We start from the raw sequence: 7,243 nt of genomic DNA on the forward strand, positions 1-7,243 counted from the left end.
CAGCCAGTGCCCTGATCAGCTTCCTCCCTCACTCACTCTTTCTTTCTTTTTGCTTCTTTTTTTCCCTCTTGCCCTGTTGCATAAGGAGAGGCAGGGGCGAAGAAAGAGGGGATGCCAGCAGTGAATGGGAGGCAATAGGGAATGGGAGAAGGGATGGGGGCATCACTGCTCTGTCTGTCTGGAAAGAGATGGGTGCTCATCCCACCACACAATCGCTTCCAGAGAAGTCACTTCCTTCCCTCCCTCTGCTCTTTGTTTCGTGCCACAAAGGAGGAACGGACGGTCTCCGTCTCCGTGCCAGGCAGGGAGCATGTCCCCCATGGGGAGGCAGCGCACTCCAAGCAGCTGCTGTGCCTAGGACTGTGTCTTTGTCCTGGCTCCTGCTGCCCAAAGCAGACAAGTTCTGCTGCCAGATGAGGCTGGGACCCCTGGGCCTCTCCCAACTTAGACTAAATCATTACTTCCCCTCCTTCCCTGTGTCACCTCGGGGTCCTGCTTTGACACATAGGGATGAATGGCCTGGCTGAGCTTTTGGGGTAGATGGTGAGCCTGTCAGGAGATCGTACAAAACACAGTAATGGCTGGTGACGAGGAGCTCTGCAGCAGAAACACTATCAGATGAAGCTTGCAGGGCCTATATGCTGTCTACTGGGGACAGCTTAAAGGGTGGATGGAGGATTAAAAGGGAAACACCAGGACCCTTCTGGACATTAGCAGTATGCAGCAGTTGCTTGCATTCATGTTTGTTAGTGTTCCCTGTGATGTCCAAAATTATGTTCCCCTCCCCACTGTTCCTTCAAATCCCTGGCTCTTTTCCACCTTGTGCCAAGTCTTTTCCCCCCAGCTTTCTAATTCACAGCTTGTCCAGCCTGAGCTCTTTGCACTGAAATCAGCAAAACCTACTCCTGTATTGTTGTGATCCCAGAAAGGCAAAGAGACTAGGGCAGACTCTTAGCCTTGGTGCTGTGCAAAGCCCTCTGATGCATTTTTCTCCATCTCTCTTTTGTATGTGGCCCAGGGCAGAAGGCAACCAGGTAGGCTCTGACTGCAGGTTTGAGGGGGATCTATGAGTTTTGCTTTCATTAACCTGTGAATACTGCTCACAGCAACAGAACATTTGGTACTCTATTTCTTTTTTTCTTGCTTTCTTGCTTGCTTTTTCTTGACTTCCATTTATTTCCTTTCAAAAAGTCTGTCCTATTCCCTATCTCTGACTGGGAACAGTGAACTCATCCCTCATCCAGGCAGGCTCCAAGTTCTCATGGTCACTGCCCTATACTTCCCAATCATCCTACTGTTCATAGTGACTGTCTACCCATTACTAAGAGAAAGGCCCAAGGGCATGATTTTCTCTTTGGACCCTCTCATGGTGAATGTGCATTTCTGACTGTACCATATGATATTGCCTCTACTTACCACAGGAATGTCTGCTTACATCCAACATGCCTACAGATGCTGGGGGCAACTTGCCTCAGTGACACCTCATGCCAGCAGCACATGTTGTGCCAGCAGCCTCAGTGCACTAGTGGGGCTCACTCCACAAGCATGTCCTCCCCATCAAGTCTGCCCTGGCCACGCTTACAGCACTGGCCCCCGCAGCCAGACACATCTTGCTGTCACCTTCCCTGGTGTGTGTCTGCAGGAGATTTTTTCTTGCCCATTTTATTCCTGACTTGTTTAGAAATCAGAATGACTGTATTTCCCCAGACATACTTCCTTGTGCTGGCTTAGCAGACTTCATGCACACAAGCACTCGTGGGTACTGTTGGATATAGCTCTGTGTCCTCAGCGTGGAGGTGCATCTCCTTTCCCTCACCCATGTTTCTCCTTTGGTGTTTGCCCCTTGGTTCTTTACCCCATGGAATTCCTCCCTGAGCTCCTTGCTCTTGATCTGTCACCCTCCAGCATTATCAGCTCCCTCTGATTATCTCATCTATGGAGGTGGTGAACCGTGAGGCCACAGGGCTGATTCGGTGATGATTGTCACACATCACAATGTGCTGCACCTCGTTTTCTCCTGAGGCTTCCTAACCAGCCCAAGTAAGTGGTTTTCACCTTTTCATTCAGTTGCTTTCTGTAAGAAAAGACTCATCTGTCCTCTTTGACTCCAAATCTCACAAATGATTCTAAATGTCACACATGTCACCACTGGTTTTCTTCTGTCTGCATTCCTAGAGGAGAATTTCCTGGCCTGCATTCGCCTTTGGCTCTCCAAAATCATATTTAAGTGTAGAAAATCTTCCTTCAGGAGAAGGTTTGTGCTTTGTTAACAGAAGGAAATCCCTGAATTTGTTGATGTTCTTGGGAAACTTCTGCAAGACCTTTTCTCTGGTACTGCAAGGACATTTTGGACAGTGCTGATTTCTTTATGTGAACCCAGCGTGTCTCAAGCCATGCTTGAGGCTGTGGGTCGGTAATGAGGTCAGTCATTTGTTCGGGCTCCTGTGGATAATTCTGTCAGGGCCAAGCACTGTGCCAAGTGAGCTTCTTTTGCAAACTGATTTTCTTCTTCACAGTCGAGATTCAGACAGCCTATTATTAACCTCAAAGCCGATGGCTTGCTTTGCATTGCCATTTCAGTTTGTGCTTTCACTGATTCCAACACGCAGCTGCTGTACTTCCATGCACTCCTGTTGGTCTCCATGCACTTCCTTTGAGCCCCACCTAACCAGACCGCCTTTGCCAATGTTGCATCTCAGTGAAACTTGTCATGTCCTTCACTCATCCACAGAGAAGAGGCCCTGTGAGGACAGTATTGAGTTTTCGGTCATCCTGTCCCAATTACTTGTCCCAGCAACCCCACGGAGGAGGGAAATATGGCCTTGCTCTTCTAGATGGGCAAAGGGACAAGACAAGCAGGAAGCCAGTAGCAGAGACAAAACTTGAACACAAAGAATGTCAGCTAAGGTCAAGACAAATGTCACCATCCTGAAGGAGAATAGCAGGCAGAGTGTGTATTTTGCCCACACCCAAGCAGCTGTGTCACCACTGATAGAAGGAAAGGGTGAGAAGAGTTTTTTTAATAAGGACTAATAATGAGGCTGTGCCTGAGCTCAGACCTTCTGCTTAAAAAGTCCCTCGACATCTGAGGAAGCATACAGTGGTGGACTTAGTAGGGCAAACCTCAGAGAACATGGGAGGTCTGAGGGTGCCAGGGAAAAAAAGCGACAAGCCTATGCCAGCCCATCTCTGTGGAGAGGTGAAGCAGGCATCCAAAAATAGCCCACCACCCTGCTGCCAAGAGCAGTGAGCCTTTGATAAACAGATTAAAAATAACCTCAGTGGGAAAGACATCGCAGCTCCCTCCATCAGAATAGTATTTGTGTTGTGTTTGCCTTTCCGTGCCCCTGCCAGCTTTCTGTGGAGCGCGTTGCTCACGTGATGCCTGCTGCCTGCGGAGGCTGGCCCAGGCTGGGACGTGCATAACCATGAGGGACTGGGGAGATGCTTGGCTATATTTTTCTGCTGCAGCCAAGGGTTTGTCCTGGCTGGGAGCAGGAGTGGGGAGGCAGTCTGATGGGGACGTGCCTGGTCAGGGCTACAAGGTCCTTTTCGTGTTGTGGCTTCCCACCCTCCTGTTGACACAAGAGAATGGTTTGTGCGGGTGTCAGGCGGAGAGGGGAAAGCTCAGGGAGGTCTGCCACAGGAAACTGGATCCAGACATGCCAAGGCCCAGCGTGTCCTGGAGAACCCTTCCTGGGAAAGGGGGGCAGTGGGGGCCCTCTGCATCATGTGTCCTCACACAGCACTGGGACACGGAGCAGGGACAGAGAGGAGCCCTCTGTGCTGCTTCTGCACACTCCCAGGATAGGGCCCCAGTGCAGGCCATAGCCAGGAGATCACACTGGGATACAGCCCTGTTCCCACGTGGCTGCTCCAGGACAGGGGCACCTCTCCCTAGGGAAAGTGGGATTTTGTGGGCTTAATCCCTTGGTATGCTGGTTCTGCATAGGGGATCTCAAAGCTCTGGTCACCTGCACAGGCAGCCCTGGCACACAACAGAGCAGCAGGGCCCACTGCACCCACACATGCTCTTGGGCAAAAAGGTCGCAGTGCTATATGAAGGGACAATGCTCATATCCCTCATCAGCTAAGGGCCACCACACCCCTCCCTCTGAGTTCAGGACACAGATCCTGCTCTGCTTCCCTGCCCTGGGTGCCTAGCAAAGTCCCCTCCAGAGCAGGGCCTGGAAAGAAAAAGTCATGTACAGACAGAAAAATCTCATACTTAGAAAAGTTACTGTATTGCTCTGGTGGGTGTGGGAGAGTGGGAGGGAGGTGGGGCAAGGCAGGGGCCGCCAATCCTTCTCCAAACGTTGTCACGCTGGTGCAGTGATCCTTGGAGAGCCCTTGCCGTTCTGCTGCCAGCGGGCAGGAGCCAATTAAGGGCAATTAGGGTAGAAGCAGAGAAGGCGCCCCTTTAGCTGCCGCCAGAGCAGCCACTGGGAGCGCTGGCAGGGCTCCACACTGTAAGGTTATTAGAGTTCTCCCCCATATTGTCCTTGGAAGAGATGCTTCGGAGCCGTCTGCTCAGAGCAGTGAGATGAAAGGGAGACATCCTTTGATGTGTTCAACCAGTGCCTCTGCTGTGGCACGGGTAATCAACACTAGCACTTCTCCAGCACCTTCCTCTGCCGTTAAACACCCAGGCTGATTGCCCTGATATCTGAAGTCTCCAAGGCAGAGCAGGAGGCCCCAGGGCACAGTCGTGGCCTATGCCCCACATGAGGGGTGGGGGTGAATCCTTTTCCGTGAAACAAGATGCGGCAAGCAAGCACAGAGAGCAGTAACAAGGAGAGAGGATCTGGGGCAGAGGGCTAGCTCATCTCCGCAAGGAGAGGAAGAGAGGCACAGCTGACAATGAGTGGGCTTGATCACAGCCACACAGATCATAGCATGGACCCAGGCTCTTCCTGGGGGCCTGCATGCTCCACAGCTGGGTAAAGGTGATCTCAGAGCCTTTCTACTATCTGCACGTGCTGCCACAGGGCACCAACCATATGGAATTATAATGGCTGAGCTTGCAGCAGCCTTGTTACTGATTTTGTCCCTACATTTACAAAATCTCCTTTCTTGGCCACTCCTTCCTCCCCTACAGGTCCGGCAGCTGAGGAACAGCAGAGGCAGGAGAGGGGAAGCCCTGTGATGTGTCATGAAGACATCTACTTGGCTTGCTGGAGAGATGGTTCCTCCAATCCTGCTCTGCAAGCCTGAGTACTCAGTGCCTCTGGGCACCAGTGTCCTGCCAACACAGAGATCCCACCACGGCACAGAGTTTCCTAATATGTTGCCCACAGTACCCTTTTTCCTTTATCCTTTCCTAATCTGTTCTTGAACAGTCCCTCTCCCTCCCTAGGGGTCATACCTCCCCATCCTTTTTTTCTCAGACTTTACCGCTACCAATGTCACCATGTCCATCTTGTGTTGCTCCCTGCATTATTCTCACTGCCAGAGGACCACAGAGGGGGTGAAGCCAGAAGAGGAAAGAGGTGCAGCTTTTACTACTAGGCATGGGCTGTGATGGGATGAGAAGAAGGTCCATGGCACCTCACTATCTTTCCAGAATTGGTATTTTTCCTGCATCCAGGAGCTGTTGCTGGATGGACTTCAACTTTGTCTTGATGTGGAGGAGAGCAGGAATGCTTTCAATGCCAGACATCAGTCTTTCTGTCTCCTGACTGGGCATTGTTGGTTTGGACCAGTTCCCCACAGTCTTTTGCAAACTAAGTGGTTCTACCTAGGTGAACTTTAGGGCAGGTCTGTTGTCCTGCTGTTCTCCCTCTTTGGCTGGATGGCTCCTTGCATTTCCCAACCAGCCAAGCCTGCTGCCTAAAGCTACTGTCTCCAGCATTGTACACAGCAGCACAGTGGGAACAACAGGCTCTGAGCATGCTGCTTCACGGCTTCCAAAGCAAAGGTGGCCCCAGGGCACTTCCCATGGATTTTCCACTCACAGGTGCCACTACCCTTCCAGAAGGAAGCAGTCAGCCTTGTTTTAGCAGCTGCCTTGCAAGTGTGCCCTCTCTAAGCAGCACATAGCTGTCTGACCTAGCACAAAGAAACCTGTGGCCTCAAGGAGTGAAACACAGCATGGAAAACTGGCAGTGCTGCACACAGCCAGAGATAGTGATGCTCTCCACCAGCTTCTGTGACAACCACCCTTCTGCTTTTCAGTCTCTGTCAGGAACAGGAATGATCTCTGTAGTTTCTTTTCCTGCGTGGTGCTGACCTTCTGCTGCAGAACAGAAATTCAAGGATATGGATGCAGACCTTGGCCTGCTTTGTGAAAATACTTCTAGTGTCATCAGGTTTGGTAACAGTCTTTCATTTACAAATCCTACCTGCTGACCCCAAAGCATCTGAGATCCTTTCAGAATTTTTGCCAGCAACCCTGACACTTTTGTGTAGCTCCACATGTGTAGCTCCACAATGCTCTTGGAAAAGCTTTTAGTAGCTCCAGAATGGGTCCCTGGAAACTTGATGTGCTAGTTACAATGCAGAGCTCAGAAGTTCTCTTCCCACATGTGCTACCTCTTGGAAGCCAAGGAGGGATTCCTAGGGCCAGGCAGAGAGAGTGTATGCCACCATGTGGCAGCAGATTCCCAAGTGTGGAGCTCAGTAGAGCTTCAGGCAGGCCCAGATCATTGCTCAGGCTGGAGGATGGCCTGGCCCTCATATGCAGAAATTCAGCAAAGAATTATGACCTTCTGCAGACTGACAGGGAGGTGGTCTACTGGCACCTTGTACTATCTCCAAAGGCACCAGCCACCCACTCCATGAAGGTAAGATTTATTCTGTAATTCAGCAGCCCTGGAATTTACCACAGAAGACAGTATTCATCTCAGAATTGTGTTCCAGCACCAAAGACCTATTAATCACAGTGACAGCCTGAAGAACTGAAAACAAACAAAGAACAAAGTCAAATCAAGTAGCTTTGGATAGAAACCATTCCGCCTCAAGGCAGAAGACAACTTCTGAGCAAGAGAGACAATTCTAAGGGAGAAACTCTTTTGGCAAGCACGTTATCCCACTGCTGCAAAGCTTCTTGCCTTTCTCTCAGAAGCAACTGAAAACTGGCCCGCCAGAAAACATTGGGCGAGACGCAGGCTTAATTTGATCCAGGCTGCTCTTATCTTCTACATTTCCACTGTAAATGGAAGAAAAAAAGAAGAAGAGAAGTTTTGCATCTTTCTGGCAATGAAGAAAGCCCTAAATATTTCAAGTTAATCTGAAAAGATGCCGC

This window comes from Manacus vitellinus, unplaced genomic scaffold, assembly GCF_001715985.3.
Source record: "Manacus vitellinus isolate BGI_N305 unplaced genomic scaffold, ASM171598v3 scaffold_8_pilon, whole genome shotgun sequence".
NCBI classification, from domain to species: domain Eukaryota; kingdom Metazoa; phylum Chordata; class Aves; order Passeriformes; family Pipridae; genus Manacus; species Manacus vitellinus.